The 11,027-nt window shown below is 40.9% G+C and overlaps 1 long non-coding RNA gene across 3 annotated transcripts in view; it reads right to left on the reverse strand.

The window, feature by feature from the left end:
- Positions 1-11,027, reverse strand: part of LOC121039234 (uncharacterized) — a 36,386-nt gene that overhangs the window by 4,961 nt on the left and 20,398 nt on the right. The gene's annotated exons all lie outside the window — the stretch shown is intronic.

Consider the following 11,027-nt stretch of genomic DNA (forward strand, 5'->3'; position numbering starts at 1 on the left):
GAAATTGGAACTCTGATACATTGTTGAAAGAGAGGTAAAATGGTGCTCCTCGCTCAGCTCTCCAATAGAAGAGAGAGGAATGGGTGTGCCTGGCATGTTCTGGATGTATGGCTGAGTAGAGGTGAAGAGGTTCAGCAAGAGCCATTCCTCACCAACAGCTAACACCCACAAAGCACTATCTACCAGGCACTATCCTAAATGCTTTACATTTATTCCAAAGGGTATATAGACTGTTGTGTGCTTTGTACATATGTGGAAATGTCCACATAAATTAAGAAATATGGCTAAAACTGTCCCCTGCATAAAAGCTGAGATTCCAACTCAGGCAATCTGACTCTTGAGAATAAATTCTTTCCCCTGCAGACTGGGTAAATATGTGTATCTTGAAGGGATAATGGACCTCATGCTTAACCAGACTTGTGCGCTTGAGCTGGTCTAGCAGAGCCAGGAATGGAACCCAAACCTAGCTCCTAGATCAGGTTCCAAACCAACAATTTGACAGACTTTTAGGCAGTGTTTTCACATTAAGCATAGCTTGTAGCAGTTATAATAAGCTAGGTTAAAAAAATAATAAGCTAGGCTATGTTACAGTAACATCTCAAATATCTCCCTGGCACAACTAACATTTCTTATTCAAGCCACAGAGTTTAATGTGGGTTAAGCAGCATTGGGGTGGGGGGGATTTCTGCATGGCACTCAGGGATTCCCAAGGTTGAGGGAGGCTCCATCTCATCGTACACTTCCATGAGACAGGAATAGGAAGCTTGGTGAATTCTCTACAGGCTTACAAAACTTCCACCCATCACTAATTTTGATGGCCACATCAAGTCATTGCCATGACTAACTTCCAGGAGGCGAGGAAAATACAATGCTAACAAGTTCTTGGAAGGAGAGGGGGAGCAGAATGTTTGTCAAAAGACCTACCAACTTGTAATGTTATGGTCAGTTTATGTTTCTGGCATGGTCGTGGTTACAAATTTAATTTTTCAGCTTGATTCAGGTAAGAAAGAGAACCAGCCCTTTGAACCCTATGCAAAGAACTACATCAACATGAAAAATGGAGCGTTCCACTGGCCACCATCCTAGATAGTCTTGCAAACAAGGCCAACTGATGTATTACATTTAATATGGAACCAATGATACTATTTACAAATGCAACTTACATATAGATGTGTTAGAATGAGTGAAATTTGGGGCACCTGGGTGGCTCAGTTGGTTGAGCATCTGACTTAGGCTCAGGTTGTGATCTCACCACTCATGAGTTCAAGCCCCGCATTGGGCTCACTGGTGTTAGTGTGGAGACTGTTTCAGCTCTTCTGTCCCCCCCTCTCTCTGTCCCTTTCCTGCTTGAGCTCTCTCTTAAAAATAAATAAATCTTGGGGCGCCTGGGTGGCGCAGTCGGTTAAGCGTCCGACTTCAGCCAGGTCACGATCTCGCGGTCCGTGAGTTTGAGCCCCGCATCGGGCTCTGGGCTGATGGCTCAGAGCCTGGAGCCTGTTTCCGATTCTGCATCTCCCTCTCTCTCTGCTCCTCCCCCGTTCATGCTCTGTCTCTCTCTGTCCCAAAAATAAAATAACGTTGAAAAAAAATAATAATAATAAATAAATAAATAAATCTTAAAAAAAAAAAAGAATGAGTGAAATTTAAGATCGGTATCACCTCAAGCCAACATGCCTTATTAAAAGCTTATTGTGCTGTTTCTGAACCATGTATAAGAATACTTGTCTGAGTCCCACTTTCTGGAGTTGCCATTCTCAAGTTCTGAGGAGTCATTAGCTTGCAGAATGTATTAATAATTTTCCATATTAAGATCTCCTCAGCAGTGGTACTGGCATAAGGATTGACATAGAGATTAATAGATCAGAACTGAGAGTCCAGAAATAAATCCTTATGTTTATATTTAATTGATATTTGACAAAGGTGCTAAGGCAATTCATTGGGGGGAAAGGATAGTCTGTTCAACAAATGTGTTGGGACGACTGATTATCCACACACAAAAAGGTGAACTTATGGTATGACCTTCAAGTCATACCATATACAGAAAATTAACTCAAAAAGATCATAGACTTAAATGTGACAGCCAAGGGGCACCCGGGTGGCTTAGTGGTTAAGTGTGCAACTTCAGCTCAGGTCATGATCTTGCCCTTCATGAGTCAGAGCTCCATGTTGGGCTCTGGGCTGACAGTTCAGAGCCAGGAGCCTGCTTCAGATTCTGTCTCCCTCTCTGTCTGCCCCTCCCTCACTTGCACTCTCTCTCTGTCTCTCAAAAATAAATAAATGTTAAAAAAAAAAAAAAGTCTTTTTAAGTGTGACAGCTAAAACAAAATTTCTAGAAGAAAACAAGAGAATAGTTAACAGACGTTGCGTTAGGCAAAGATTTCTTAGATTAAAACTTCTAGGGGTGCCTGGGTGGCTCAGTCGGTGTCCGACTTCAGCTCAGGTCATGATCTCACACTCCGTGAGTTTGAGCCCCGCGTCGGGCTCTGTGCTGACAGCTCGGAGCCTGGACCCTGCTTCGGATTCTGTCTCCCTCTCTCTCTGCCCCTCCCCTGCTCATGCTCTGTCTCTCTCTGTCTCAAAAATAAAACATTGAAAAAAAAAAAAAAACTTCTACTGGGCCGCCTGGCTGGCTCAGTCAGTGGAGCATGCAACTCTTGATCTCAGGGTCATCAGTTCTGGCCCTACGTTGGGTGTAGAGACTACTTAAAGAAAAAAAATCTTAAAAAAAAAAGCTTCTACCTATTCTAAGATGGACAGTGTATTTCTTTTTCTTTCTTTCTTCCTTCCTTCCTTCCTTCCTTCCTTCCTTCCTTCCTTCCTTTTTTTCTTTTTATTTTAACTTGTTTTTTTATTTTTTTAAATTTACATCCAAATTAGTTAGCATATAGTGCAACAATGATTTCAGGAGTAGATTCCTTAATGCCCCTTACCCATTTAGCCCATCCCCACTCCCACAACCCCTCCAGTAACCCTCAGTTTGTTCTCCATGTTTCAGAGTCTCTTATGTTTTGTCCCCCTCTCTGTTTTTATATTATTTGTGTTTCCCTTCCCTTATGTTCATGTGTTTTGTCTCTTAAAGTCCTCTTAGGAGTGAAGTCATATGATTTGTGTCTTTCTCTGACTGACTAATTTCACTTAGTATAATACCCTCCAGTTCCATCCACGTAGTTGCAAATGGCAAGATTTCATTCTTTTTGATTGCCGAGTAATACTCCATTTTGTGTGTGTGTGTGTGTGTGTGTGTGTGTGTGTGTATACATATACATACACACACACATACATATACACATACATACACACACACACCACATCTTCTTTATCCATTCATCCATCAATGGACATTTGGGCTCTTTCCATACTTTGGCTATTGTTGATAGTGCTGCTGTAAACATTGGGGTGCATGTGCCCCTTTAAAACAGCACTCCTGTACCCCTTGGATAAATACCTAGTAGTGCAATTGCTGGGTTGTAGGGTAGTTCTGTTTTTAGTTTTTTGAGGAACCTCCATATTGTTTTCCAGAGTGGCTGCACCAGCTTGCATCCCCATCTTTCTTTCTTTTTAAGATGGACTGTGTTCTGTTGGACCAAAAGCAGTCTATGACTGAAAAAAACTGTATGACTGAAAAAACTGATAAACTGGGTATCATCAAAATTCCAAGACCTCTGCACTTCAAAATATATCATTTAGAAAACTGGGGCTCCTGGGTGGCTCAGTCGGTTGGGAGTCCGACCTTGGCTCAGGTCATGATCTCACGGCTTGTGAGTTTGAGCCCCACATTGGGCTCTGTGCTGACAGCTCAGAGCCTGGAACCTGCTTCGGATTCTGTGTCTCCGTCTCTCTGCCCCTCCCCCACTCACGCTCTGTCTCTCTCTGTCTCTCAAAAATAAATAAACATTAACAGTTTTTTCAAGAAAATTTAAAGACAAGTTACAGACTGGAGGAAATATCTGGAAAACACATATCTGATAAAGGATTTGTATCCATAATATATAAATAATGCTTACCACTCAATAGTTAGAAAACAAACAACTCAATCAAATAATGGGCAATAGAATGAACAGACATTTCATCAAAGAAGTTACACAAATGGCTAATAAGAAAAGTGAAAAGTGAAAAGATGCTTGATACCATTCATTAGTCATTAGAAAAATGCAAATTAAAACCATAATAAGATACCATTTCATACCCACTAGAATGTTTATAGTAAAAAAGGCAATAACAAATGTTGGCAAGGATGTGGAGAAATTGGAACTCTGATACATTGTTGAAAGAGAGGTAAAATGGTGCTCCTCGCTCAGCTCTCCAATAGAAGAGAGAGGAATGGGTGTGCCTGGCATGTTCTGGATGTATGGCTGAGTAGAGGTGAAGAGGTTCAGCAAGAGCCATTCCTCACCAACAGCTAACACCCACAAAGCACTATCTACCAGGCACTATCCTAAATGCTTTACATTTATTCCAAAGGGTATATAGACTGTTGTGTGCCTTGTACATATGTGGAAATGTCCACATAAATTAAGAAATATGGCTAAAACTGTCCCCTGCATAAAAGCTGAGATTCCAACTCAGGCAATCTGACTCTTGAGAATAAATTCTTTCCCCTGCAGACTGGGTAAATATGTGTATCTTGAAGGGATAATGGACCTCATGCTTAACCAGACTTGTGCGCTTGAGCTGGTCTAGCAGAGCCAGGAATGGAACCCAAACCTAGCTCCTAGATCAGGTTCCAAACCAACAATTTGACAGACTTTTAGGCAGTGTTTTCACATTAAGCATAGCTTGTAGCAGTTATAATAAGCTCAGCAATTCCACTTCTAAGCATCTACCCAAGAGAAATGAAAATATACATCCACATAACCACTTGTATGTGAATGTTCATAAAAAGTAACAAACTACTGACACATGCTAATGTCATGGATGAACCTTAAAAACACTATGTTAAGTGAAACTCCATTTGTATGAAAATTCCAGAAAAGGCAAATTTATAGAGACAAAGTAGATTAGTGGTTGCCTAGGGCTGGGATTTGGGAACCAAGATTAATTCTAAATGGACATGAGGGGGCATGAAAATTTTCTAAAACCCATTTATGGTGAGGTTGTACCACTTGGCAAAATATTTGTAAACTTTAAATAAGTAAATTTTATGATCTGTAAAAGAGTGAATGATTACCTATATGATACTCTCCCCTGCTATATGGTAGCATATAGAGAATCTTAAATGATTCTAAATTTCTGTGGGGTGTGTTCATGAGGTGACAGATTCTGAGGAATTCAGAATCTGGCTCCATAAAAATCTATCATCTGAGCCAAACTCGATCCCATCATAAACTTTGAGAGATGAGGTGCTTCAGTGGCTCGGTTGTGTGTCTGATTCTTGATTTGGGCTCAGGTCATGATCACAGGGTTGTGGGATGGAGCCCCACATTAGATTCTCTCTCTCTCTCCCTCTGCCCCTCTCCCCCATTCATGTGCTCTTTATTTTTATTTAAAAATTTTTAATGTTTATTTATTTTTGAGAGAGAGAGAGAGAGCACAAGCAGGTGAGGGGCAGAGAGAGAGGGAGACACAGAATACGAAGCAGGCTCTAGGCTCTGAGCTGTCAGCACAGAGCCCAATGCAGGGCTGGAATTCATGAGCTGTGAGATCATGACCTGAGCCGAAGTCAGACGCTTAACCGACTGAGCCACCCAGAAGCCCCACCTGCTCTTTAAAATCAAAAACAACAAAACTTTGAGAGACTGGTTGGGAAAATGCAGCAATCAAGGAGGGACTCTGTGCTTGGTGTGGTATGGACAGTACCAGTAGAGATATTTAGGAGTGTGGCCCATTGACCAAGGGTTTTTTTTAGAGAAAGGGTTTATTCCAGTTGGCACAAGTATGGTCTATTAAATTGAGGGTTAGAAACCAGAGCCAGGAGAGAAAAAGGGCTACATCATATGACTAATGAAAAAAAAGATCATGAAGCACATTACCAAAAATACCAACACAATAGCCATAACCATCTTGCCTTCTCAATTTCACTAATTCCTTTAAAAATATTCCTGCTTCTCGTCTGTGGGTTAGCTTCTCCCTCCATAGAAGTCTTCTGTTTTAGGACTGAAATTTTTCTGGAAACCTCAAGCCTCAGAGCGCCAATGGGTTGCACTGTCCAAGGGTCAGCTATGGTGGTGATGTCAGACCCATGAGTCTGTTCTCCTGTCAAGTATGGCAGAATCTTTGGGAAAACAAAAGGAGAGAATAGAACCTCCTTGTTGGCAGGACCGAATGATCTAGAGACCTACTGATGTCCAATATCAGAGTGAAAGAGAGAAGCTTCGTCGAGGAGAAAGACAACAGAGCATGAAGCTACTGGTGACTGCTGCATTTCATGAAGTCTCAGTTGATGGCTACTCTGAAGAGGAAATATTATTAGGATCTGGGGAAGGAGAGTTACCTTTGCAACCAACTTATTTTTGATGATTCTATTTGTCCTTCCTTACTTGCCTTGAGCTCTGGGTGATATGGACAGTGGATATATTTAGAAATCTTGAGGGCCTTACAGTCTATTGTGTAAGATGTACACCAAACTTACTATTGATAATAAAAAGTTATTTTAAACAAAGGCATAAAATGATCTTGGAAATAAATTTGTTGATAGGCATCATGCAAGCCCTTGCATGTGAACATGAGTATGTTTTTACCAATTTGGGAAAGTTCACAGTCACTGACCATTCACAGCCACAAACTTCACCCTGTAGAAAAGTCATCTGGAAAGGATGAGCTCCTCTCTTGGCTTTGACATCTTTCTCTACATTATGGACATGATGAACAAGGCAGATTTTGTTTGTTTGTTTGTTTGTTTGTTTGTTTGTTTGTTTTGAGAGGGAGAGACCGAGTGAGCATGTGAGCAGAGAGGGGCAGAGAGAAAGAGGGAGAGAGAAAATCCCAAGCAGGCTCCACGCTGTCAGCACAGAGCCCCAGTGGGGGCTCAATCGTACAAACCATGAGATCATGACCGGAGTGGAAAGTAAGAGGTGGTGCTCAACTGACTGAGTCACCCAGGTGCCCCAAGGCAGCTCTTTAGAATACTGATAGCTAATTTTAAAAACATGGAGCATACCGACCATACCGAATTATTTTTAGCATCCCTCCTTGTAGCCTTTCCTTCTGAGTGCCAGGCAGTGAGAAAGCAAATTTTTTGTGTATTCTAACAGCTTCCAGGGAAGCATCAAGATGATTTTGGTGTAAAAGATGCCTTGATAATTTTGTTATTCTGAATTTAGGGGCTGATCGTGCATAAGGGAAACAGAAAAAAAAAGTGTTGTCAGGAAATAACCTCAGCCTCGGTCGTGTTATTAATAAGAAAATTATATTTTATAATTTTATATTTTAGAACATTAAAAATGTTAACTTCTCCAGAAGCAAGGAATCCTAATGTTTTCTGTTCTATCTTGACCCAAGGGGATGGATAATGTGAGTCGTGAAAACTTAACATGCTTTCTAAGAAGTGAAAGTTCACTTTCACATTATGCAAGGACTTAAGCTGTGCTATAAGGAGAAAACACACCAAAATAACTTTTATTTCCTCATGTTAAGTATAGACTGTATACTCAAAGACCATTTTGCTTTTTCTTTTTTTTAAGTAGGCTCCACTCCCAGTGTGGAGCCCAACATGGGGCTTGAACTTACTATCCAGAGATCAAAACCTGAGCTGAGATCAAGAGTCAGACACTTAACCAGACTGAGCCACACAGGTGCCCCTCAAAGACCATTTTTCTTATGAGTGACCATAGCATCTAAACATTGATACTTCTTTTTTTTTTTTTTAATTTTTTTTCAACGTTTATTTATTTTGGGGACAGAGAGAGACAGAGCATGAACGGGGGAGGAGCAGAGAGAGAGGGAGACACAGAATCGGAAACAGGCTCCAGGCTCTGAGCCATCAGCCCAGAGCCTGACGCGGGGCTCGAACTCAGGGACCGCGAGATCGTGACCTGGCTGAAGTCGGATGCTTAACCAACTGCGCCACCCAGGCGCCCCTAAACATTGATACTTCTTAAAGTACAAGTGGTCTGAAGAAGCACTTCTGGAATGGCAGAGTAAGTAAGGACATCTGAAAATCTGCTTCTCCAGAAAAGCAATAACACTGGTAAAAATTGTCAAAATCAAGTTTTTAGGAGTCTGGAAACCAAGGCTTTCAAAAATCGAAGGAGAATTTGTTTAAGAAAAATGGTCGAATGTCAGTAGGAACAGTGAATTTTGACCGGCTTCTTCCCCATCCTCCTCTCCCCAACTCCACAGGAGCTCCACAAATCCGCAGCCTCACAACTACACTAGCTTTGAAAAACAGTGGCCTAGCAGCCACTAGAGGGGGCAGCATGGGTGTGGAACTCCCCAAACAGCCCCATCCCTAGAGAACTGTCACCGTTTGATCTATCTGTAAGCTCCCTTGAAGAGTCCCATTCATAGCACTAGTCTTTATTTGACCTGATTCAGAACTCTCACAGCAAGAAACTCTATTTTGTTTGTCTAAACAATTAGCAGCGAATTGTTTGACTTCCCAGCTGCCGGAGGCAGAAACACCAGCTGAAGCAAACAAGAGGCTGGCTAAAAAACTTAAGAGGAATATTGGGGAATGAAATGTCGATGGAGGGCTATGAAATCTCTGATTACCTCGGGATCTAGAAATCTGCAAATGTTTACAGAACTGTGAGCACATCCAGGAAATACCTGAGGAAGTTCCAATTTCTCCATCAACTCTGGTGAGCTTGAGGTCCTGCTCATGCAGGAAGTGAGGAATAAGGCAGAGTAAACTGCCAGAGTGTTGAAGGCTTGCCTGAACCCTTGGCAAAAAGTAGGAAACTTACTGCTTCAAGGAATTTAATGAAATTTCTGTCCAATCATTAACTGACCACTAAGCAAACCAGGCAGACCTGGTTTGTTTGTTTTTTTTTTTTTTGTCAGCGACTGCAAAACTACAGTTTTTGTAGTTTTTGCTACTAATTCTGTAGAGAATTAGCCCATGGAAGTTGATAAACAAATAAGCAGCAACAACTCAAGCCATGGTTGGGGAGATCTGATTTCTAGAGTTGCCATCTTACATTAATTAAAACACCCAATTTTTGAGGACTTGGTTGGCTCAGTTGGTGGAGTGTGCAATTCTTGATCTTGGGGTTGTGAGTTCAAGCCCCACATGGAATGTAGAGATTAAAAATAAAATCTTTTTTAAAAATTACCCAATTTTCAACAAAAAATATGAGACATGCAAAGAAACAGGAAAGTGTGAGTCATACACAGGGAGGAAAAAAGCACTCAGAAGAAACGGTCCCTGAGGAAACCCAGACACTGGACTTATTAGACAAAGACTTTAAACCAGCTATTATAAGCAAGAAGTAGGGTGGCTGGCTGGCTCAGTAGGCAAAGCGTGACACTCTTAACCTCAGGATCATGAGTTCAAGCCTCGTGTTGAGTGTAGAGCCTACTTTTTTTTTTAAAAAAAAAGAGGAAACTATGTCTAAAGAATTCAAGGAAATATGAAAATGATGTCTCACTAAATAGAGAATGTCAATAAAGAAATAAAAATTATTGGGATGCCTGGCTGGCTCCAGTCAGTAAAGCATGTGACTCTTGATCTCAGGATCATGTGTTCAAGCCCCACATTGGGCATGGAGCCTACCTAAAAAATAAAAATAAATTAAAAAAAGAAATAAAAATTATTTAAAAACTGAAATAGAAATTGGGGTAGAACAGTACAATAACTGAAATGAAATATTTACTAGAAACTGCTCAACTTGATAAGGAATATCTACCAAAAAACCTAGAGCTAACATACTTTTTTTTTGAGAGTGCGAGCACAAGTGGGGGAGATAGGCAAGGGGGAGAGAGAGAGAGAGAGAGAGGGAGAGAGAGAATCTTAAACAGGCTCCATGCTTAGCACAGAGCCTAATACGGGGTTTGATCCCACGATGCTAGGAACCCTTGGATCCCCAACCCAACCCAGTCAAGAGTTGGAGGTAAAGCTAACATACTCAATGGTGAGAAACTTGAAGCTTTCCTATTAAGATCAGGTACAAGGTAAGGAGGTCCCTTTCACTTCTCAGCATTGTACTGAAAGTTCTAGCTAATGCATCAGGATGATCAGGATGAGAAAAGGAAATAAAAGGTACAGATTGGAAAGGAAGAAATAAAGTGTCCTTGTTCATAGATGACATATTCATCTATAAAGAAAATCTGGGGCACTTGGGTGACTCAGCTGGTCAAACATCTGACTTCTGCTCGGGCCATGATCTCGCAGTTTGTGAGTTGAAGCCCCACATCAGGCTCTGTGCTGACAGCTCAGAGCCTGGAGGCTGCTTTGGATTCTGTGTCTCCCTCTCTCTCTGTTCCTTCCCCACTCACCCTCTGTCTCTGTCTCTCAAAAATAAATAGACATTTAAAAAAATTAAAAGAAAAAAGAAAATCTGAAGAAATGACAAAAAAATTTCTGGCACTAATAAGTGATTATAGCAAGATTGAAGGATATAAATTTAATATGCGGAAGTCAACTGCCTTCCCACATACTAGCAATAAACAAGTGGAATTTGAAATTAAAAAATATATATCATTCATAATAGCATCTGGAAAAAAATGAAATACATAGGTATAAATCTAACAAACTATGTATAAAATCTATGTGAGGAAAGTATGAAATTGATGAATGAAATCAAGGAATTAAATAAAGGAGAGATATTTCATGTAAGGCAGACTCAATATCGTCAAGATGTCAGTTGTTCCCAACTTGATCTATAGATCCAATGTCATCCCAATCAAAATCCCAGCAAGTTACTTGGTAGATATTGACAAACTGAGCCTACAGATTATGTGGAGATGCAAAAGACCCAGAACAGCCAGCACAATATTGAGAAGAACAAAGTTGGATAAATGACAATACCTGACTTCAACGTTTATTTATTTTTGCGACAGAGAGAGACAGAGCATGAACAGGGGAGGGGCAGAGAGAGAGGGAGACACAGAATCGGAAACAGGTTCCAGGCTCTGAGCCATCAGCCCAG

This window comes from Herpailurus yagouaroundi, unplaced genomic scaffold (assembly GCF_014898765.1).
Source record: "Herpailurus yagouaroundi ecotype Mexico unplaced genomic scaffold, PumYag 180, whole genome shotgun sequence".
Classification (NCBI taxonomy): domain Eukaryota; kingdom Metazoa; phylum Chordata; class Mammalia; order Carnivora; family Felidae; genus Herpailurus; species Herpailurus yagouaroundi.